This window comes from Biomphalaria glabrata, chromosome 13 (genome assembly GCF_947242115.1).
Source record: "Biomphalaria glabrata chromosome 13, xgBioGlab47.1, whole genome shotgun sequence".
Lineage (NCBI taxonomy): Eukaryota > Metazoa > Mollusca > Gastropoda > Planorbidae > Biomphalaria > Biomphalaria glabrata.
Genome location: NC_074723.1, coordinates 31,133,909 through 31,159,667, shown reverse-complemented (window position 1 = coordinate 31,159,667; position 25,759 = coordinate 31,133,909). Strand labels below are relative to the sequence as shown.

At 34.4% G+C, this 25,759-nt stretch overlaps 1 pseudogene; it reads right to left on the bottom strand.

Annotated features, from left to right (window-relative positions):
• Positions 1-484: 484 nt before the first annotated feature.
• On the bottom strand, positions 485-25,609 carry LOC106062128 (uncharacterized; annotated as a pseudogene).
• Between the last annotated feature and the right edge of the window lie 150 nt (positions 25,610-25,759).

The window sequence follows — 25,759 nt, the reverse complement described above, 5'->3', positions numbered from 1 at the left end:
AACTTGCCAGTACAGTACAGGTCACTGGTCTTATGACCTATCCTATTTCTAGGTCACATTGTATGTCAGTGCGCTTGGAGAGAGTTACGTATCTGGGAGTTTTCCGCGCTGTTTTTAATGTGATCAGTTAACGCAGCTCTTTTTACAAGGGAGCACTTTTTCAAATTGTTATTCCAGAAGAGTTGCAAGAATGCTATTATTGATGGCGTTTTATCCTGTTTGTGTTGAAGTAAACATTTGAGCCATTTAATTCTTTTCAATACTTTAAAACAATCAAAATAAGACAATGGCTTGAATATTCTTGGTCCTCTTGGAAATTCTACGAAGACGCTTTTGAGTTTGTGTGATAACACAAAACTCTCTGTGTAATATTGTTTAAAGTAATTTAAGGCAAACTGCATACAATTTTCATTGTAAACACAGAGCTAGGTAGTACATAAAATCTATGAGTAAACACATAGCATATAAAACACACACATAAAAAAAAACTTTTTTACGTTTATTTATGGCTTTTTTTTAATTGACTTTAAAATCTTTCCAATGCGTGCTTTGTTTATTTTTAAGAGTCATACAATTTAATAATAATATGTAGTCCATTATTTATTCCCTTACTTCGCATAAGAATCCAACTTGTCTACTGTTAAAACTAACACATCCAACATCATCTAAATTCCAATTATAATTTTTGTTAAAAGCTTGACAGTCTTGAACACCTTGATAATCATCTGGTTGTCCTCTGTCCCAGAGAAGGTCTACTTTGGTTAAGCTGTGTCCGTTGATCCACAATCCTTCATGATCTTCATCTGTGCCCCCTGCCATTACAAGCACAAAGCGAGAAGCCTTTTCGAACAGAAAATGTTTGATAAATTTAAGCTCTTGAATGGTGTTAACTTCCACAAGATAGCCTCCAACCAGTCCACACATGGCCTGGCCAAAACTTGGATAAAAGAAAAGTGAATCTTTTGACAAGAGATATGTGCTTCCAGAAAATTTGGTCGACTCTATAAAATATACTTTCTTAAACAACTCTAAAGATGTTTTAGGAGAAATGTCACGTAATGCATAAGTTGGAGTCTCAGAGATTTCTCTTTTTAATTCATTTTCGTGTAAAGGTTGATCACCAAATTCTGTAATTGAAAATTAAAATGTTTTAAATATCAACACCATTCTATAATCACCTAAACATGTGTTTTCTCTCCTTTTTTTAGCGGTCCCCCCCCCTAAAAAAAGGGGAATAGACGCTATTAGTTATGAGTGGTCTATCTGTCTGTCCCATTTAGATCTCGAAAAACTAGAAAAGATAGTTAAAATCCAACATCATGATATTTTAGACCTTTCAAAGTTCTGATTGAACAACTACTTTTTATTTTCTGAAAGCTAAAAAATTGGAAGCAGTTTTTTTTCATAAAAATATACCATATTTACAACTATTCACTATTAGTAGTAACAAACGAGGTAGATTATTAGTTAAGGGAAACTATCATTTATCCTATTTTTAACACATTTATGCCAAAAGGTTTTAGATTTTTGTTAGTTTTTTTTTTTTTACAAACGTATTGCTACGTTTTAATACTTTCTGTCTTACTACTACATTTGTAAAGAGAAAAAATCCATTTCGTATGCATATAAGTGAAACAAACTTTAAAACCACAATTAACAAGTAGTTTTTAATATTATCGCCCGAACTGCTGCACGACGGCATGCATACACACAACACCTAACTAAAGGATTATTTTTTTTTTTACTGAAATATTTAATGTTTTTTTTTATTGGGATTTAAATAAGAGCTTGACCCTTTCAAAAACAGTTAGATTAATTAAGTAATCATTATATGACATCAGTTAGGCCAAGTTCGCATACAACTTTATCTTCACTTTCACGTATCCCTTTGTCTGCTGCACCGTTGGCGCACCACATAAGATCAGTCAACCTTCTTTCTCCATTCTTCTCTGTCATTTGCCTTTCATAGTATTTCATTGTGATATTCTTACTGAAAATATTAAAACCTGCCTTTTTACCTGCCTGGTTGGACCACTTTGGGGGCCCATTTTGAGTTTCGTGTTTTCACACAAACTGTCTTTATGACCCTGTTTTTAGTACCTTATTATTATTATTATTTATTTATTATTTTTGTAAATCTGCGAACAATAAAATAAGTCAACCAAATGTCCGATTATAGAGAATATTGTAAAGTATATGAACTTTCAACTTTTGAATAAATTATCATCAGGTTGACGGTCGTTTAACAATAGTTTCAAAATGTTGATAGACAACTCAAAACAGGTTGTCCTAGTCCAGTGCCAAGACGGTCGCTGTCCAATAGGTGTTTACTTCAGGCGGTTTCGAGAGCACTAAGACACACGGTGTCGCCACTGCATTGAGGACGATGAAATAATAGACCACATTCTTTATGAAGTTCGGGTTATGGATTATGGACGATGGGGGCAAGGATATACTCTTCAGAAACATTTAGCTATAGTCTTTGAAAACGCGAGGATTTGAGATAAATATCTGCATTTATAAGGAAACCCATTAAATTTAATTTAATTTAAAAATAAAATAAATAATCTGATGCACATATAAGGAAACCCGAAACGATTAGTTTAATTTAAAGTAATCTCATAAAATTAATAATTTGGTCCACTATTATACAATTATAAAAAAAAAAAATTAAAAAATCAAGCCGGTACTAACCTAATAAACTGATGACCTTAGCGATAGACAGCGCGGTGCTGCCACTTGCGTAACTATCTTTAAAAGGGGCCTTTGGTTGGAAGTTTTAATTGCAAAGCAACCTTGAAACTCACTCCTTGCTTTCCTTCACAGTGCTCTAAGGGAGTAATCTCAGCATGGTTCGTTACAAATGGGGTTTCTGATTCGGAAGTCAGTAGTCTACTAAACCGCTGTGTAGGAGTATGTTATTTTACATTATAGAACTTGAAATAACTTAAACCTCTTTTGTGAATAAAACTAAACATAGTTTTTGTTATAAACTTTAGATGATAACTTTTTAAAAAATCTAACTCGATATAATAACATGTCCTTACATTTTGCATACTGGAGTTATCTCTCTTTCTTAACATAGATTGTTAACATAGATTGCATTATTTTTTTAAAATAATTAGCAATGCTTCCTTCATAATCTTCTTGGAAACACACACACACACACACTCGCCATATCACCGTTCACATCATCCCTGGTAAATTCATCTCCGGTCATTTAATCTCTGGTCACTTCATCGCCGGTCATTTTATATCTGGTCACTTCATCTCCGGTCATTTTATCTCTGGTCACTTCATCGCCGGTCATTTTATCTCTGGTCACTTCATCGCCGGTCATTTTATCTCTGATCACTTCATCGGTGGTTATTTTATCTCCTGTCACTTCACCGCCGGTCATTTTATCTCTGGTCACTTCATCGGCGGTTATTTTATCTCTGGTCACTTCATCGCCAGTTATTTTTATATATTGTCACTTCATCGCCGGTCATTTTATCTCTGGTCACTTCATCGCCAGTTATTTTATCTTTGGTCTCTTTATCCCCTGTCATTTCATCCCCTCTCCCTAATGTTGTTTTTTAGTCATTGAGTAATGTTGCTTTTAAGGACTCAGTTTTATCTAGTTTAGTATAAATATGTTTATTTACAATGATTGCTGATGTTTTTTATTCTTATGGAGAAATCTATATTATATTTACAAAGGCCATGATTCTTAAACTGACTCACGTATCACTAATTCTTCCACTTGCGGTACACAAAACAATACGAAAATTTAGCCTTTCATCTCTTACTTTAGATCTTGGGCAGGTCTGCAGCAGTACCGCCCTCTGACAGGCAACGAGAATGTTCATAGGAATGTCAAGGGCCATGAAGGTGTCTGTGAGGTTATTTGTTATTATCCCCTTGGTTAATATAACAATGGGGTATATTGTTGTTTTAGATAATTTCCATAAACGCTTAATCTCCAAGCCTAAGTTCCCATATTTTCTTTTTTTTTTTCCAGCCTATTTTTTTTGTTTTTAGCGGCCCCCGTAAAGGGAAAAAGCCGCTATTAGGTTTGTGCAAAATGTCCGTCTGTCCGTCTGTCTGTCTGTCCGTCTGTCACACTCAGATCTCAAAAACTAGAAGAGATATGAAAAATATTATTTCATCATTAAATGCGGCTTGAAAAGTTTAGGTGCAACGGCTACTTTTGGTTTTCTAAAAGCAAACCGTTTAATTTATAAAATTAATTATGCAAGCGATTTTTTCATAAAAATACACCAATTCTAAAACAATTACGTAAATGTAAGGGAGGGAATGTTACAATATGCTAACCAAGATGGGCAATTTTTGTGTAATTTCAGTATCACTAAGTCAAATATATTTTTAAAATGTACAGGAAATGTTTACAACAAACATAAATAATAGTTAAAGATGTTTTTTTCTGGTCAACTAGCTGCTAAAATTAAAATAAAACATTTCTGTTTGTTTATAAAGGCTAATAAAGCACTTTGGATGTAAATATCACGCACATTTTTTTTAATGGACTTTTATGCAGCGATTTTCGTGCAGTAGCGTAACGTCGCAACATGACCAGGTGCTAAACCAATTCCTTTAACTTTTTTTAAAAATCAGATTTTATTTATTTTTTGTTTAGTGCCCCCATCCGAATAAAAGAAGCTTATTTTTGTGCGTTTTGTCTGTTGGTCGGTCTGTCCGTCACGATTAGATTAAAAAAACTAGAACTCTAAAAGGTATTGAAAATGTGATTTACCCTTTAATGTTTCTCCCGTAACATCTCAATAGTTTTAAGTATCTAAAATTGATTGTTCCGGATTTTTTTGTGCAAAACTAATCAACACCAACAAATGTTTGTTTGCTCTTCTAACTTATATTACATTCAATTTCTATGCTTAAACGTTGCAAAAACACATTATCAATAATATGTTGTTCCGTTTTTTATGTAAATAGCATATTAATGCTAAATCAAAATCTCTATACTGACATATTTCATTAAGTGTAAAAATGTTGCGGATATTGTTTTATAAAACATGAATTATGCCTAATGAATGTTTGAAATCGCATAATTTACTAATATTACACTTATATTATTTGACAATGCGTCACTATAATTTGGTTATCAATATCAAATTGTTCCGTATTTTCATCTTTAAACAAATTTAAAAAATATCGACAATAGGTTGTTCAGGACTTTAAAAAAAGTAATTTACTAGAATTGATAACTGAAAATTACTTTTTAGACATTTAATTTTCTTGCTGAAACATAACATAGAAGTTTTGTAATCGATAAAGAATGTTCCGGATTTTGTTTCTTACAAATCGTCGGAAAGAAATTTCCGAATTTATTAAAAAATCTACTAACGCCAAATAATTGTTTGAACTCCCTCTTCTAATTAATAAACAAATAATCTTCTCATTTACGAAATAATGTTTTTACGGATTTTTATGAAAAATATTTTAACTCACTTCTCTCTTACAGTACATTTAACTTTCTACCTAAAACATTAAAAAATCTAATTATTGTTAATATTATGTTCCGATTTTTAAGGAAAACAGAATCCAAACACCAAAGTAATGTATGACTATCTCTCCACTTGGCTGTAGTACATCTAATTTTTATACGAGACCATCCAAAAAATTTAACTAACGGTATTACATTTATCTGAAATTCTCTTTTTCTTTTACTATTTATACAAACATCCGGAACAATCTATTATATAAACTTTTCAATTGTATTCATACATTAAAATTATTGCAATGTTTTGAAACGTAAAATAAAGGTTAATCAATTTTTAATAACTTTTAGTTGTTGGTTTTTTTTATATCAAGATGACGGATAGACCGACTGACAGTTAAAACGCAAAAACAATGCGGCTTTGATCCTTTTTAAATAAATATCTCGTGTAAATAAAGACATTTTTTTTATGGTACCGGTACTAGCCTATTGTGAGGAAATGGAATTTTTTTTCTTTGACGTCATATGAATGGACACTTTAAATGTAGGCTAATGTTAAAAGAACGCACTCGGTGCACCAATGTCTATTAACCCTCAAAAAATCGCTCATATTAATGAAAACATATTTTAGTCTAACTAAGCCGTGTGACGTAGTGTTTTTTTTTCCTTTGACGTCATATGGAATGAATTCTTTAAATGAAATGCTAAAAGAACGCACTCGGTGTACCAATGGCTATGAACACTCGATAAATGGCTCGTATTAATGAAGGTGAATTTTAGTCTAGCTAGGCCGTGTGACGTAGTGTTTTGTTTTTTTTTACCTTTGACGTCATATGGAATGAATTCTTTAAATGAAATGCTTAAAGAACGCACTCGGTGCACCAAAGTCTATGAACACTCGATAAACGGCTCGTATTGATGAAGGCGACTTTTAGTCTTGCTAGGCGTGTGACGTGGTGTTTTTTTTCCTCTGACGTTATATGGAATTAATTCTTCAAATGAAATGAAAAAAGAACTAGGTATAATAATGTTTATTAAGCCTCGTTATGTGACTCGCGTTTAAAAAAGGAATGATATCTTGATTTAGATCTAATCTAGATTTTTTAAACTAGATCTAGATTTTTTAAACTAGATCTAGATTTTTATTACAGTGTATCTAGATTTGGATTTATATTCTAATTAAAATTATTTTAGATTCTAGATCTAGAATTTCTAGATCTAGTTTCGACTAAAATAGACTAGATTAAGATGTAGAATTTAAATTTCTAAACTTAAAGTGTTTAAAAAAAGTGTAGATTTTTATTTCCAAACGTTTTGATCAATATTGCAATGTTTTAATATACTAAAACTAATCTAATATTTTTTTATTTAATCTAAATTTAAATTTACGGCAAATGAATTTTTGAAACATTATTACTTTTGACCATCAAAATTAAATAACCTCTTGAATATTATTTGCGAATATGCAGATCCGACAGGGATCCGACTTCGACGGGGGCCGCCTCTGAGTTTGTGTAACACAAACTCTCTTTGTAATCTTGTTGAATTATAAGATGAGATTATTATTTTTATTAATGGGCGGTAATAAAAAAGATTTGGCACAAAGATCGACTGATATGGAATGACATTCTGTTAACATTATATGTCAATGGGTTATATTGCTGTTAATAAATTAAATGTGTCTGTCTCGATTCTCAATATAAACGACATTTCTCAACTTGAAGTTACGTAAGAAAATGGTGAGTATGTATTGAGGTGGGTGTCGCTCTCTTTTGTATGTCATAATCAGTAGTCTCTTCGAGAACGAAGGGCAGACAATAAGGTTTGTACATCAAATTTTATCATAAATTCAAATTACAGCTTTTACAGTTAACAAAATCTTCTGTCCTTTTTATTTTCATTTATTGAAACTATATATGTAACTCTGTCCCCGCGCTGATATACATGGTGCGCACAAGCACACTGTTCCACACGAGCAATGAAAATAGGAGGAGAAAAGAGAGACGTGTTGGAAAATGCAGGCGTATTTTGAAAAGGAAAACTAGATGTAAGAAAATCTGACATCCTGTTGTTTTGTGTGTGTTATTTCTTTTATTTATTTAATCACTATCACTGTTGTTCTTCCTCTGTTGAGTTGATTTCTTGCGTTGAATTTACAATAATATATATATATATATATATATATATATATATATATATATATATATATATATATATATATATATAATCTGATATCTGCGATCTTCTAAACCGTTTATCAAGCTCCTCTTTTGTGGCCAAAGATAAGCATATTTTTCCCAGTTTTTATGAACTGGGTTAGGTATGAAGTCCGATTCTCCCTTTAAAATGCTGGCCACATACAAGTCCTGGGTAGGCTTGGTCTTCTGCACATATGTCTACCAGAGGCTTGGCTTCTGAACTACAGGTTGAGGCTCAATTCTTGTTGAAAATTGGAATTTTTAATTTTGGGATCATTGTGCGCCTCCGAGTCCACCCAGCTGACATTAGCCGAAGAAAGTAATGGCGGTTGGTCATTGTGATTGTACATAACACCCGTGTTAAACGTGGGCTACAGAAACAGAAGACCTTTACTTCGTAAGCCCTATAGATCTCAGGTCTGAAAGGTGAAATTTAGTTCACTTCAAAAATAGGCTTAAATGGTTTATTTTTACATATAATTGTCCTAATTCTATTTCGCAACTAATTAAATGTACAGATCTTAATCAGTTGCAGTGAACTTACAACTTAATGACGTGTTCTTGATTTTAAAATAGGTCTGCTCAATGCATAGAATATAAAATGAAAAATTAAGCTTTGACTCAAATAATTTGCTTACCAAGAGAAAATCGCGAGCAGCTCATCTTGACTACGACAAAGTTTTCTGTAGTGTTACATGTGTTATTATATGTAATAAATTTATTTTTTTGCGAACGGTGCAACATTTAGGTGGGACCTGTATAATTACATCCTATCACAATCGGCAAAACATAATGAGTCCATATAATGATATGAATAGATATAGTCTACTATGCTATGCACACTGCACACAGTAAGTCCCAGCTGTTTCATAGTCGCTATAGTGATAACGTCCAATATAAACAGCTTCCATTACAATTTTTTATAAACGAGGTATATAGTACCCCATATTGACCTTGCAATCTATAGGGCAGATGGTGCAAAGACCATCTGTTTCTGTGGCCCACGTTTAAAAAGGGTATTATGTGGCCAGCACAAAGACCAACCAATCCAACTTTTCCCCAACAAATGCCAGACACCCATTAGAATTGGGTGGACCTAGAGGCGTCAAAAAATCCCGAAAATAAAACCCCACTCTTTACTAGGATTAAGGCTCGTGACCACCATATTGGAAGCCTAGCACTTCGCCACGCAGCCACCGCGACTCCCAAACGAGGTATATGTAGCAAATAAAAAACTTTGAATTTAAACTTATTCTCGAATAAACTAAAAAAAAATGTAACCATTGTAAAAAAAAGCCGTCCTCGTCCGATCCCTTTCAGAGCCGCTTAATCGCTAGGAATTTTCAAGATGTGATTTTATTTAATTGTCAAAAGTAATAATGTTTCAAAGATCACATGGTCCGTAGGTTTTGTTGGGGAATAATATAACGAGACCACAGAGGCTCGGTTCGATTGACCTCTAAAAACTATTGCTGTCAACCATAGTTTTGGCACCATCAGTAGTCACCCCCACTAATTTATCCAAGGGAAAAAAATCTCTGTGATGGTTGAAACTTTTTTATCATAGTTTTCCCACTGGCGATCCCATCAATGCTCCAAATAGCTACTTCTTTTCTGATTTTAAAACTGTTGTTTTTATCGCAAATAAATACCAAGATTTTGAGCGGTATCAGATATGTCGGTAGACTCGTCAGCGGCAACAGAAAATAGACATACCGCCGAGTCATTTTCTTCTCATTTTAGGTAAATATATTTCATCCATCCTCCACTCTAGGTGTAATCTAACAATGGCGTCTCAAACCCTGAATGCCACTGTCACGTACACTACCATATATGGTAACAGTTTTGAGTTGTTCGCCGACTTAGCTCGAAATAGCAGGGAAACATTAGACTGCAATGATTGGTTGGTCTGGGAGGTGTAAGTTGTTGATCACCTGATTACGAGCTGAAACCCGGCGGAGATACAAAATAGCCTCAGTCGGTTGTAAAGATTTGTAGGGATAAGATCTAACTTGTATGTAGTTAAGAATATATATTTTATTCGTATCAAGACTCAGATATATTATTGAATAGATCAGTTATTCAAGTACATTTTAACCATTGTAACTATTTGTGTATAGTGTTTTCAAGTTATTAATTAAAGTAATTGTTTTTAAACGAAGAGAAGTTTTTTCATTGAATTTAGATCGTACTTAGATCATATTTGTCAAGTTGTAACTCCTAGACCTAGATGATCTTTTTATCAATTGGCAACTTTCTGTATGATCTTATCATCAACATAGATCTGTCTACTTCTATACGATCATCTTATCGAAAGATCATTTCAAGATCCTCGGCAATCACGATCATTGATGGTGCAATATAGTTCAAGTCTGATCGTGACAGTAGCATCATCTTAGAGTGTGACATCAACACCATTGATGATCGTGACAGCCACCTTATTTTCTTACGTGTTTGATTTCCTAAAGCTGTTTAATGTTATGTTTCTTAAAGAGAGCTACTCTTCCTTTATAAAACAAATATGTTGGCTTACTATCGGTACTAATCAATTTACTCTATGTAGGGAAAGATATTTTTGAAACTTTTTTTTTTGGACAATGGATTTTGTGCCGACGTTTCGGCGGGCAGGAAAAAAAACACGTCGAGTGCCGGTTCTGGTCCGCTGGCCGTATTTTGGGCATCACTGCAATAGGGTATGTCTAGTTATAATTTGTCGATTTATGTCCCAGAGGTTACACCGTTTTCTATCACTCGTCAGGGCAGACTTTCACCTAGCACAATAAATTTATCACTAATCGTTTTCCCACTAAGAAACTATCGATTTTGGGGCATCAGTAAGTGTATTTGATTTTTCTCTTTCCACTTGTTCCAAAGTGACCAAACTCTTCACTGATGAAGGATCATGATCACATAAAAATATGAGAAATATTACTTACTGGAACTATCTTTCCGTGGTTTAAATACATCATTACCTTATGCAGCTCTTCCTAGTCATACAGTTACATATATGATAAATAATTTAATAAATAAACAACTAAGCCAACTAACAATAGCCCCAAACAAAAAAACTATAAAATTAACTACATCCACAGTTACATGTACATGTAGCTTCCACTGTCTCAACCTAACTCGAGACAGTATATTCCCTGTTCTGACAGGCGTACTAGACCAACTAATAACGAACACAGTCATTAAACCAACGTTTATTTATAACGTATGTCAATGATGCCTTCGTAAAGCGTTATGGTTGACTGGCTATCTGCACGACCCATGCTTTTGTTCTTTCAAAATGAAGTTTACATTTCTTTTTACACCTCTATGGAACTCATACTTCTACCTATGTTTGACTTGTGACTACAACGACAGAAGTCATCTCCTATTTCATCACTATCGGATATTGTCCTGCGCCTCCTCTCCAAACTCGAAATCTTCTGTTCAAACTGTTTTGCCCTACTCTATAAATCTCTACCCACATGCCCGTGTTTATGGCAATTAAAATAAATTATGTGTTTCCCATGTTTGTTCAGTCTCTTGTTGCTATTCATACTTTTCCCAATTCTAACCTGTTTGTCAGTAGCGGTTCTGACGCCCTCTAAATTCCTTGTGAAACATCGTTAGAAAACCTCGGCACGGCTACACCTTCACAGTATTCCATATACAACGGAGATCCAAGAAATACTTTGCATGCTTTGAACCTCTTAACTTCGCCGTCTCCAACCTAACTGATTTGGAAATGTGGAGGTAACACTCAAAGTAGTCCAATAACTCCGGCGAAAGGCCGAACAATAAATAGAAGTTACTAGACGCTGATACTGAATGTCGAACAAGTCTAATTAATAACAATACGACCTATCTCTAAGTATGCATGTATGCACAATGCAAGACCGCAGGGTTTCTGTCCAGGGCAAGAGAAGATTTTAGCCTCTCAAGCCTTCACTCAAATGGAGTTTGTGATGGTGATCTCTACGTTGTCCTGGAAGTTGGACGTAGTCTGTTTACGTCGACTGATATTTCGTTTTGACTAAGTACTATCTAATCGTGCCATAACAATATATATTGTAATAAAGTGAGGCTCATGGGCGTAGCCAGGGGGGGGGGGGTTCTTGGGGTTCAAACCCCCCCCCCCCGAAATGAAATCCCCCCCCTTGGGGGGGGGGGGAGTCGGAATTTAGTGACTGATTTTTTGCTTTGATTTTGTTTATTTTAGGTGAGATTTTAATACAAAACCATCACTTGCCCTAGCACAACCAAAAGGGTTTTGAGTTTAAAAACCCCTACCAGGGGGGTTCGAGTTTAAAAACCCCTACCAGGGGGGTTCAAGTTTAAAACCCCTACCAGAGCGGTTCGAGTTTAAAAACCCCTACTAGGTGTTTTGAGTTTAAAACCCCCTACCAGGGGTTTTGAGTTTTAAACCTCCTACCTGGGGTTTTTGCAGTTAACTCCGCCTCTTCTATAAAACAAAACATAAAAAATGCAAACGAAAATCCCCTAATTCCAAGAGCACAGTTAAAGAAGATTTTGATTTTAAAACCCCGTCTAAAATTTACGATAAACCGCCTCTTTAATATAAAAAAAGCTAATTACGCACTCAAAATGTTATGAGCGTAGCTAAATGGGTTTTGACTCAGTTTTGAGTTTAAAAATAAAAAATACCTCTTTAATAATAATAAAAAAAGCAAATTATACACTAAAAATGTTATGAGTGTAGTCTATGGGGATTTGAGTTTAAACTCCCCTCCAGTGGAGTTTGAAGCTAAAAATTACCTCTTCAATATAAATAAAAGAAAATTACTCACTCTAAAATCTATGAGCGTAGTCAAAGGGGTTTTGAGTTTAAACCCCCCGCCATCTTCAGTGTAAGAAAAAAAGCAAATTACGCACTCAAAATGCTATGAGCGTTACCGAAAGGGGTTTTGAGTTTAAACCCCTATCCAGAGGGTTTGGTGCTAAAAATACATCTTCAATATAAAAAAAAAGCAAATTACACACTAAAATTATTTGAGCGTAGCCAAGCCAATAGGGGGTTTTGATTTTCTTCTACAGATGGCTTTTTTTTAAGTTTAAAACCCCTCCAGATGGTTTTGAGTCTAAGATCCCCCTACAGAGCATTTTGAGGTGGAAAACCCCCAACAGAAGATTTTGACGATAAAACTTCTCTTTTCGATATAAAATATAAAGCAAACTACAGTCCCTTAATTCCAAGAGCGTATTCAAGAGAGGTTACACATTTTTACCAGTGGCAGGGCTCCATTAATAAACTGCAGTGAATAGTCATCTGCCGAAATTGAAAAACACTAAATGTGGCTCAACAAAGATGGCTAAGACCGATTTTAGGAGTCAGTTATAGAAATCGGATCTAAATCAAGGAAATCCTATGCCGAACTGGGAGTCGACTCCTTAGTAAGATTGTGAGAGAACGACGCATGAGGTTTGCGGGACATGTTCTCCGACAAAATGAATTACCCATAAGAATATGCAATGGACTGTAGATACCTTAGAATAAGCATTTTGTTGGCTTTCAATACCAGAAATACTGCTTGGCGGCGGGGCTTCGCACCGCGCTGGGGAGCTCCTGGCGCTCCCCCAGACCCCCTTGCTAGTAATGGCGGGAGTCCACAATTTTATGGAAACAGCTTGATGGCAAATGCGCCGAACGACGAGGAAGGGTCTAAGTCAGTAAGAATAGCACATTAGGTTTTTGAAATAGGAATTTTTAATAGTTGGAAAATGCACTGTAGATACCTCAGAATATGCATTTTGTTGGTTTTCAATATCAGAAATAGTGCTTGGCGGCGGGGCTTCGCCCCGCGCTGGGGAAGCGCCAGACCCCTTTGCTAGTAATGTCGGGGAATCTACAATTTTTTCACTAACTCATGGAAGAACCTATTCTAGGGCACAATAAACGTCTTCCGAAAGAATGGAGGGTCAGAATGTAATAAAGATTATGTACACACACACACATATAAATACATATATTTTTTCTTTTCGGGGGGGGGAGTCGGGGGGGGGGGAGAAAAAAATTCACCCCCCCAAACCCCCCCCCCCCCCCCCGAAAAAAAATACTGGCTACGCCCATGGTGAGGCTACTCAACGAGAAATAGACGTTACACGGAGACATGACAAACGCAATGGGGTATCTGCCTTGAGTACAACATCTCCATATTGGCTCTCTACTTGGGCGGAAATCGTTTGTCTATTAAAATCAAAATCCTTTTCTAGTCTAGTTTCTAGAAGTGCGCACTCTGCACTAGCCTGGGTGGCAGTGTGCATGGCAGTGTCATAACAATATATATATATATGAGGTTTGCGGGACATGTTCTCCGACAAAATGAATTACCCATAAGAATATGCAATGGACTGTAGATACCTTAGAATAAGCATTTTGTTGGCTTTTAATACCAGAAATACTGCTATATTCCAATAGACATTTATTTCTGACCTGTCTTTTTGATTCGATATTACTTTCGTTGCTCCCACGCCCCACTTTACACATTTAGAATTGTATTATCTCTTGCATCGAATTGTCACGCTTTACAATACTAACCCTTCCAACCAGATATATATTATACCGGTGAATTCGATGACCGGTATTCCCCCTCAAACTTTTCACGCTACACCTTGGGACATAGTCCTACATACATTCATCGACGTTTCGAAATATTTCAATGTCTTTTTGATGCTTGTCAGCAAGATCTGTGTTTATTATTGCACCCTGCACATTAAACACTCACTTAATATTTTGGCCGAAATCTTCCGTCACTCGCTTTCCTATTCTAACTCTCCCATCTTTCTAGTATCTATTTTACATAAATAAAGAAATACAGCAAAGCAATATAAAAAAAAGAATAGTTATGGTTGTACTAATTATTTTAAAATATATGACTTATAAAGACTTTCTAAGACTATCAATGTTTTTATTTAAAGAATAATTGTCTTACCTTTGTGAATCTGGCTTTGTACTTCTTTTAGGTCTGTTGATAAATTAGCTACCATCATGGTCAGATTCTCTTGAAAGATGCTCATGTTATGTCTATTTGTATCAACATTATCTTTAATGCTTAACATATTTTGTTGTTTAGTGTCCAGATCTTCTTTAATCCTTATAATGTCTTGTTTATTAGTGTCCGCTTCTTTCCTAATACTTACAATGTTTTGCCTATTACTATCCAAATCTGTTTCAATTCTTAAAATATTTTCTTTGTAAGTGTTCATATCTTTTTTGATGCTTGTAATATTTTGTATGTTAGTGTAAAAGTCCTCATTGAGGCTCTTCATATTTGCTTGCGTAGTATCCAAATCTTTCTTAATGCTAACAATATATTGTTTGGTAGAATTCATATCCTCTTTAAGACTTATAATATCTTGTTTGGTAGAATTCATATCCTCTTTAAGACTTATAATATCTTGTTTGGTAGAATTCATATCCTCTTTAAGATACGTAATATCTTGTTGCTTAGTATCCAAATTTTCGTTAATTCTTATAATATTTTCTTGTTTATCATTCAAATCATTTTTAACGTTTATAATATTGTGTATGTTAATATCCAAATCTTCTTTAATGGTCTTTAATTTCTGTGTATTGTCTCTTAGACTTTCTTTGTCTACTTCTGCCTGTCTTAGTAATGTGTGTGTAACTTTTACCAAATCATCTAGTGTTGAACCTCGTACTATTATTGTTACAATGTCATTGAGCTTATCAAATCTTCCATCTGAACGGTTAATATGAGCTTCACAAAAATATTTTCCGGATTCTGAATGTTTCAAATTGTTCCATGTGACTTGAAGATAGGAATCTTTTGATTCGTTGTCAAAGATTTCACCTTTAACATTTTTTAAATTACTTTTTTGAATGGTTGTAATCGCAGGTTGTTCTTTATTTATATATGCAATGACACCATTAGTCTCTGAAAAATGGAAATGAATTTGAATCTATATCATTAAGGTAAACACACAAATAGAGTCTGTCTGACATATCTCTCTCTCTCTATCTATCTCTCTCTCTCTCTCTCTCTATCTATCTATCTATCTATCTATCTATTTATCTATTTATCTATCTATCTATCTATCTATCTATCTATCTATCTATCTATCTATCTTTCTATCTATCTATTTATCGCTCTATCTATCTATCTATCTATCTATCTATATGTCTGGCTATCTATCTATTTATCTATGCATCTACAATTTTACATAAAACACGTAAATCCTTATTTCTATTACCTATCTAGTTAAAAAAAGGTGTTAGTAAAAACATTTTCTAGCGGCCCCCGAAAGAGGAAAAGACGCTATTAGTTTTTTGTGAATGTCTGTCTGTCTGTCCGTCTGTCCGTGAGCCCCATTTAGATCTCGTGAGCTAGAAAAGATAGTGAAAATCTGACATCATAATATTTGAGACCATTCAAAGTTCTAATGAAACGGTTACTTTTTTCTTTTATGAAAGCGAAAAATCGAACTTATGCAGGCGTTTTTTTTTTTATAAAAATAGGCCACTTTTACAACTATTCAATTTTAATAGTAACAAACACGCGTGGCTCTTTAGAAGGGGAGATAACTATGCAAATCGTTTTAGATTTTTGTCATTTTTCTTATTACATTTATATTGCTAAGTTATGTAAGTTCTGTCATATTAAAAAAAAAATCTTTTTTAAAGAGAAAAAATCAATTTAGTGTGCGTATAAGTTGCACATAATTGAAAACAACAATTAATAAGTAGTTTTTCATATTATCACGTGAACTGCAGAGCTCGTCACTCACTGTATACCCACTTAAATATTTTTTTATTTTTTTTTACGGAAATGTCTTTCCTTGAGGATTTGAATAAGACATTGACCCTTTACAAAACAATTAGATCAATTAGAAATTCATCATAAGATATCAGTTAGGTTAGGTTCACATCGAACTTTACATTCACTTTCACCTATCCTTTGGTCTGCTGGACTGCTGGGGCACCATACACGATTTGTCAATCTTCTCTCTCTATTCTTTCACACAAACTGTCTTTATAACCTTGTACTAATTTGTATTAAATAAGTTAAGTCTTCAGGAAATTACATAAACTGTTGAAAATGTAAAACTACCATGAAGTATATATAACGATTGAAGTGCAGACGTTTCCTTTTCACCTTGATTTAAAGTCTGTGGAAAAATACAAATCATTCCTAAAAGTGCTTTTGCTTTTAAATACCTAAACAAAAAAAAACTATGCATTTGACTGAAAATGACAGGATGTGTCCAAAAAATGTATACACACTTTGAACTGTCATAGACAATTTATTTCCCATTCTTCAATGATAAATGACATGAAAGCATAATGTCTAATTGGAAAAATAAATGTGATTAATGTGAGAATTTTCAAACTAGTGGCCTTCAGCATCAATACATTGCTGAGAATGAGTCAACACTGATTCCGTACATCGTACCAAAGTGTCAACTGAGATTTCTGCACACACCGCCTGAATCTCATTCCACAGTGTGTCCAATTGACGTGCTTTACATTTGTACACCTCATTTTGAACTGTGCCCCATAAGACGAAATCCAGCGGCGTGAGGTCTAAGATAGATTAAAGTGTGTATACATTTTTTGACGCACCCTGTCGTGATTGATAATTTATGATTATTGCATTTAGCATGTTATAACAGCACAAAGCTAAATGTAATAGAGGAAAAAAAGGGGAAGAATAAGTGATAAAACAAAGATGAACACTCTGAAATAAACGGCGCTTAGAGGTACGCGTAATCACTTGAATCTGTGGAGCAATGCAATGTCAGATATTTCTTCTTACTTTTTTTAGAATATAAATTTTACTTTCTTTTTAATGAAAAAAAAAATTCTTTTGAATCTGTCTTGTAAAATAATAATAATTGACTGTAGTGAACATTCCCGGAGGCTGGTTTTAATATAGAATATTCATAATTTCAGAAATGGCTTTACTTTTTAACACTCAATATAGAACAAAATGGTATTGACAAATTACCTTATATAAACATGCTATTGTCAAAGGCTCAATTAGTTCTGTAATAATTTCAGAACTTCCGTAAAAATGAAGTCTTGATCCTGGAAATAAAGTATTTAATAGTTTACTTTCTAAGTCCTTCTTAATGTTTTAATCTCAACATTTCCATATGCATATACAAAGTTCAATAACAACAATTTAGCTTCACTAATAGACATATCTCTCTACTGAGAATAATAACATGATTATCTAACAATATAAGATACCAGGGGCGTAACTAGGGATTTGGGGGCCCGGGGGGATTGACCTCTTTGGGGGCCCCTTACATTTTGACATTCGACATATGACATGGGATAATGTACGCAAAAATATATACGCCCCAAATCCAATTGGTTCAGTATATCAGTAAACTTAACAAAAAGTAATCAAGACTCTTTTAATGAATAATACCTTTATTTATTAGTTAAATAATGCACAAGTGACAAATCTAAATTGATATCGCTTCACGTCGTGCATTCTGTGCAGCAAAGACATCTATAACATCAACTACATCGATACTTTCTAGTATTTGTGACTTCACTGACATTAAAGCCATGATAAGCCTTTCTTGTGTCATTGTGCTCCTGAGATAGCTTTTGATGAACTTGATCTTTGAGAATGATCTCTCACATGACTTAATGGAAGTGGCCTGAGTTCGCAGTATTCGGAGGAGATTGCAAAGTTTGAGCACACGTAATTACCATATGAAGCCTGTTTCCGCAATATGTCTAATGGTGATTGTATTACTGGTTTGTTGATGAAAAGTGCTCGTGCATCAATGACATCATTAAAAAAAGCGATTTGCCATTTATTTCATCATACAAACAGGAAAGTAGCACAGTTTGTCATAAGCGGGTCTTCATCTAACAGGTGTCTTGGTTCAAGAAGAAACCCAAAGGTATCCATTTTGTTTCCAACCTTTGAAATCTGCCCTTCACCTCAATATGAAAACTGTCCAGCACTTCTGTCGCAACACGTTTGAATTGCAGTTCTATTGACAGTCCTACATTAGAACTCAACTTCCCATCAAGTCTTTTCTTTCTTCTGGTTGTTTTGATTACAGGGAATCCATAGTATTCACTATCTTCTTTTGCTTTTTCGATGGATTGGTTTTTTTTTCAGTTTCTTATCATTTTGCGGAAAGCATGAAAGGGTACTAATTTCTTTAGCAGCTTCCCGTATATGCAGTCCAGACTTTTGTAGTTTCTTCTGAACTATATTAATTGGGCGCAAGAGCTTTGACCAGAATTCAAGATAGGCAAAAAATTCTTAATTTTCCACTGCATGAAGAAGATTCTGTGCTAATATTATATGGTATTACGTCATTGTTGGTTGTTTATGTTTTGTGCGCAAGAAAAAGGATTCAGAGAATACAAAAGTGGGAAAGATCCATATCTCGTTATGCTCGAGTATAGAAATACTCCGATAACTGGACTGCCCTATTCACCATCACAACTGCTGACGAGTAGAAGACTCAGGGAATCATTCCAACTGATCCCGAACTGTTGAAACCATCGGTAGCTGAAAATGCAGAGACATTACTCAACGAACGACAGATGAAAAGCAAAGTGAAATACAATGCAAAAGCAAGACTACCTAAAGATTATTCTGTCGGAGAGTTCGTCTAGGTCAAACATGGCAGAAAGCAGTTGTCATAAAAAAAAAATTCAGCACCCAGATCTTACATCATAAAGACAAACGATGGTAAAACATACAGAAGAAATCAACGCTTTTTGAATAAGAGTTTCGATGAAGACATCTCTGGGTACTATGATACCGATGAAGACAATGAACTGCAAACTGTTGGAACAAACGAAACAGACAGTTATAGACCAACGTCTAGAGAACTTGTTGTGCCAGTCAAAACAACCAGAAGTGGACGAATTGTTAAAGTTCCTAGTAGACAGGGCCGGCCTTAGGCCACTGCAGCCTATGCGGTGGCAATGGGCCCCGCGTTTTCATAGGACCCGCGCTAATTCTAAGTGTACATTATTAAATTAAACCATTATAATGTATATAAAATAACAGGGTTCTCGTGACTTCCTGATTTTCCAGGGCCTCCAGGAAATCTCATGAAAGGCAAAATATACGATAAAGTCCTGAACTTTTTTTTGAATGTATTCAAATCTCCTGAAGAATAGACGAAATTGAAATTTCGGGGTACCTATAAATAAAAAGTGGCATTGCGAGCTTTCATTTGATAAAAATTTATTGCAAAGACGAAAGTAGGCCTATTTTCTAATTAAAAAAAAAATTATTTTGACATTATGCTCATCCCTACCCAGACTAGGCCCCGCGCGATCCGTTTCGCATAGGGCCCCGCAAATGCTAGGGCCGGCCCTGCTAGTAGATATCACTCTTAAGAACTTTAAAAGGAAGGGTGTGATAATAACTTCAAAAGGAATGATGTGCTAATATTATATGATATTACGTCATTGTTTGTTGTTTAGGTTTTGTACGAAAGCAAAAGGATTAGATGGAAATAAAAAGAGAGTTTCCATTGGATTGAGGAAAGATGAATAGAGGGGTAATAACTCGAGTGTGAAGTTTAATTCTGAAATTATAGACGCCAAACTCGAATAATGGACTATTCTAGCATTATTAAGAATAACTTTTGGATCTGTTATATTCGATTCTGTAAATTTTGCTTCAAGGTTAATTAGTGTAGCCATAAAATACTCGACATTTAGATCTATTATTAGTAAAGGTAACAAGATACCTGGAATTCGCTGTATATCATGCAGTTTTATTCGTGGCAACAAAGTTTAAAATGTAAAACTAACTTTAAAAAAAACTTTGATCTGTGTGGGTAAAAAAATTTTTAAAATGTCAACAAAGTCAACGTACTGATAGACCTAGATTTAGGTTTAGTCTTTGTGATAAATTTAATCCATAAATGTTGGAAAAAAAAGACACCCGTTGACACTATTTGTCAATCAAATGTAATTTATGTATTTACAATAAATTTCGGACACCCATTTGGGGCCCCCCCCCTAGGTGGGGGCCCGGGGGGATTTTAATATTGTCCCCCCCATCCCCCCCCCCCCTTAGTTACGCCACTGTAAGATACCAAATATTTTTAAGAGTAACTATACATATAAAATTAAATAATATTTATGCCAACCTACTTCGATTGACTCCAGAGTTCTCATCTTTCTTAAAAGAACATTGAAAGTTCTCATTTTTCTTGTAACGTCGTATCTCTTCAATTAAAGCGGTCGAGTTTGTCTCATATTCTACTGCCTTCTTAGCAAACAAAGAAATATTCGTCCCTTCTGCATTGTCTCCAGTGACATTACATCTATAGACTTTAGCGTCAAACTGAGATGGATTATGTAAAGTTAAGGTTATATGCGTATTTCCGTAACTGATTTGTGAAGCTTTTAGATTTGTTTGTTGCTTAAGAATCAGTGTCGAAGTGTTTAATACAAAAAGATCTTCAAACTCTCTGATAGTTTCATTATAACGAGAAAGAGTTAGAGATTTGATAACATCAATAAGTTGAACTTAGTTGTTGGTTATTGAACAGTTGATCACAAGTTGTCTTGTTATTTCTGGTGATATTACGCTGGGCTGGACATCAATCACAAGTTCTGAAAAATAGTAAAATTTTATTTATCAAACAGAAAACTCACTAGCTTAAATAGTTTAAATAATAAAAGAATAATTAAACATCGCATAATTCAAATGCAGTTTCTTTTACAAACTTGACTTACTTTTAAATTTAAACACCCCCCTGGCTACGCTCATGATATACATATAAATATAAAGTTCCCTATTAGACGTTGCGATCTATAGTGCAGATGATTTGATGGTCATCTGCCGTTTGGCCAGCGACTAACGAAAGTAAGGTACCCATTAGAGCAGCGTGGACTCAGTGGCACCCTGAAAATTCTAAAATTTAAAACGCCAGTCTTCAGTAATAATTAAACACACAACCTAAGGTCCGAAAGCCAACAACACAGCTACCGCGCCCCTCTTATAAATCTAAAGTAATACATTATTTCTGTGTTTTTTTCATTTACCGATATCTAAGGTTTCATTTTCTTGTTTCGATTTTTTTTACTTTCGTAGTTTTACACAATTGTATTTCGTCTAATTACACTATTAATTTCAACTTTGAATTATTTCAATTTAAATTCTGCAAAACTTGATAATAACAAATATCTGTCATAAACATGGTTACAAAGATTGTTTGTGTTGAAACAAAACTCAAAATCGACCGACAAAATGGTCCACTCGGGCAGGTAAAAAGGCAGGTTTAAAAATTTATAGAAAGAGTATCAGAAACCATGTACAACAAACTATCAACTACTACAATCCTATTTCCATCGATACAGAATGAAGAGACGTGCTCGTGTCGAAAGTTTCGCCAATACTGTTGTATTGTTAGTTTGACTAACGACTTGTAAACACATAATACGGAGATTTATTAATGTTATTGTTATTACTTTGTTAATATTCACATTATTCAATGAACTGATAGTAATAAATATATAGTTAAATCCTTGGTGTCACTATCAACGAAAGCATCACAAATAAAAGGATTAGAAACATTAAACCTATTCGACCCCACCAAGACGTGGCTAACCACTGTCAATAAACGTATTATCAAGCTATATGGCCACATCACAAGGTTCTAAGGTGGTGCCCCAACGGACAAACAGACTAATGGATAGGTGAAGATAAAGCTAAATGTGAACCTCTCCTAACTGATGTTGATTGATTAATTAATCTAATTGTTTTGTAAAGGGCCAATCTTTCATTCAAAAACTTATAAAGTAAAACTTTTCCCTTAAAAAAAAAAAAGACTTGTTTATGAAATGTTTATTTGTAAAATATTTTGGATGTCCCATCAGAGTTGTAGAAAATTTAACTTTCTATTTCAATCCACCAGCAGGACGACGGGGGATGGGTTTGAACCAATAACGAACGATGAGACCGAACGTCAATCCAGCGCTGAGACCGCTCGACCAGGCAGCCATCCTAATGATTCACTGTAGTTAAATGTTATTACTATCTCATTACATCTTACAGCTAACTAGAACAATATGAAACACAATTTATTAATTAATATTTCAAATTATATTACACTTCCATGCATACTTAATAGATTTTTTCTCTTCAAAAATCACAATTTGATAAAAAAAAATATCTAAAACCGTGTGCAGACCTGGCAGCTATTCAACTGTTCCCTGTAGTTAAATGGTATTAGTATCACACGACATATTGCAGCTAACTAGATTACTGTAAAACACGATTTATTAATTGTTTCACAACACAAAACTAATAGCGTCAGCTAAGATGAATATTTGTTAATCAGTAAGATAGTTTTAAGCATAGGCATCTACTAGAGACAAAGTTCATCTTAGAACATTTCTAAAAGTTAAGTAATTGTTTTTTTTCCTACGCTATTTTATATCTTACGATATCTCTACTGCCACTCGACCAATGTATTAAGTAAGAAGACCAATACAACATTTGTTTTAAAATATCGAGACAGGTCTGAGAAATGACTGCTTTTTTTTTTTACTTATAACCAATGACAATATAATTAAGAGAACACAACACCAGACGAAGAAAAGAAAATCCAAATCGACAACCTGCGGAGAATGGTTATGCTTGTTCTGAGTGTGGCAAAATATGTTGGTCACAGCTGGGGCTGCGCAGTCAATGAAAATATTGCTTTCCTCACTAATCTTAGGAATTGAAGACAATCCCTATTAGCATTATGTTCTTAAAAAACGCATTTCCTTATAATGTCGTCATAAAGAGTCACATGTAAATATCTATGAAACATTTTCTTTAGCAGTATTAATCTTGCGTTCCAAAGAAAACAATGAAAGCCATAAAGTGGAAAAAACATAATGGAGAGTATTATATATAACTTCAATTATCAGCGTCATGGAAGGCCTCAAGATTGAAGAAAGGCTGCAAAAATATTAGTTAACACCTACTTCAATGAAGGTACCTAGTCCCTTAAAATCTAAATCGAAATAATTTTAGGAACCTCTGCGCGATGTTTTGTGTAGGCTTACTAAAAGGAGGTAACCTCAAACAAACCAATTAACACAAGCAAAAAGCCAACAATTTAAACGTTGTCGACGCTGATAAACGGTGTGGAACAAAAAGTTTAATATGAAGTGAAGGGAACTGTCGAATGTCATAGTATCTAAATATCTACTTCAGAAACCAAAGCCGACCTTACTCTGAAGCTGGCAAAAGTCTTTGTTTTGTTTTCGGTACTTTTTGTGTTGTAAACAATCCCAGTCTTGGTTTGAATAGTCATGTCATCGTCTCTGAGACAAAAGTTTCCCTTCTATCAGACAAATGTTTGTGTCAAATCTCTAATCGTGCCATAATAATAAGTAAAGTATTTCACTGGCCCGTCATTATCAAATAAATAAAAATATCTTTCTGCATCCGATTGCTTGATGGAGATTCAAGTTTGGTTTGCTTTTTATTTTCTTGAGACTCATGCGACAAGAAAACCTCATTTCACACAGAATTATTTTGAAACAGATTAACAATTTATAACAGTTCCTCCGAGGACAATCAGACATATAGTGAAAGACTGAGGATGTTTTCTTTCTTTGCAGCTGAGATTTATAAACGTGATACTAAAAAAACAATACCTTCGTATGAAGAGTAGAAACACATTTTGTTATTAAAGTTTAAAAAAACAACAAACTTACTCTCTTTTTGGCTTTGAGATATAACGTATTGCTATATTTTATTTGACAAAAAGAGAAATCTAATATATATCAACAAGTGAGTGCATAAATCGTTTTTGTAAACTATTTTCCTTTTGTTTAATAGTACGACTTGCTTGAAATGCTTGAGGTATAAAATGTGTAAATTAAAATAGCAATGATATGTCCTATATATTGTTACGTGACACCAGTGTTACGTTCTCCCCTATCAGGCCTTCTGTAAACACTGCTAAACACACAACACATAAACACATCAAGAACTCCACAACAAGTGCTCTGGTACTTTAATAATGGTCAAAAAATAGATAACATCAAATACTAGAAAGTTGGCAACACATTAACAACTACTAATGCTAACACCGGCTAAACTCTAGAGTCTCTATCTCTTCTTGGACTCGTACTTAACATTTGAGGACTCCAACAGGACCGACTTCATGGCAGACTAACAGTCCCGGTCTACTCGCTGTCCAGTCTTGAACTGCAGGGGCCCAATTCACGTGCAAAGTTCATGCCAGTACTGTCCCTTGCCCTTTGATATAGCACGTTAAACTGTATTACTGACCTGTGCCACATATGTCAGCTGATCACACACAGTTAACTTTATCGCGTCGCCAATAGGGTTACAACAATATCTTTAGAACTAAAAAAAATCCATATAGCTACCAACGACAAAATATAAACAGGATATTTTTTTATGATTTTGTAAGGGGGAAAATTATTTCTTTTGTATTTAAAAAATATCTTGATGCATTATATTTTTTTATTTGTAAGCTTTTATTTTCTGGTTTAAAGTAAAATTAATGTTTGAATCTGACATATACATTTATAAAGGTTTAATTTTCAAGAATGTAATTTATAGAAATAAAAAGTTACACATTTTTTAAAAGTTGTGTGATATTAAAGGCTGCTAAATCATTTGATAAAAAAAATCATCTATTCCTATGGTCTGTTCCTGTGGCCGACGATTTCACATATCGTGGCCTTGAAGCCAGCCGTATGAACAACCAACCTAGCCCTAAGCAACTAAAGACAGTTACCTATTAGAGTTATGCGGCATCTTAGAGAATATAAAATGAAAAATCACAAACTTCACCGAGATTTTAACCTGATCCCACTTGGTTCAAAAACAAAGCCGTTTACTACTAAGCCTTGATGCCTCTTATACAAAGTGAAGAACAAAATAAACTGACCTGAAGCTGACCAGAAAGCTAAAGACACCCACAGAGCCAGACGTAGAAAGAAGGCCATTTTGGTACTAGTGACAACAAGGGAGAGAACACTGGTTTATATAGTTAAAAGACAAGTGATAAGCTCATGTCTCAGACTGTAGGAAACTTTCTTATCAGTTCAAGTTACAACAACATCTCTAAGTCAACATAACGTCCTGGTATCTAATAG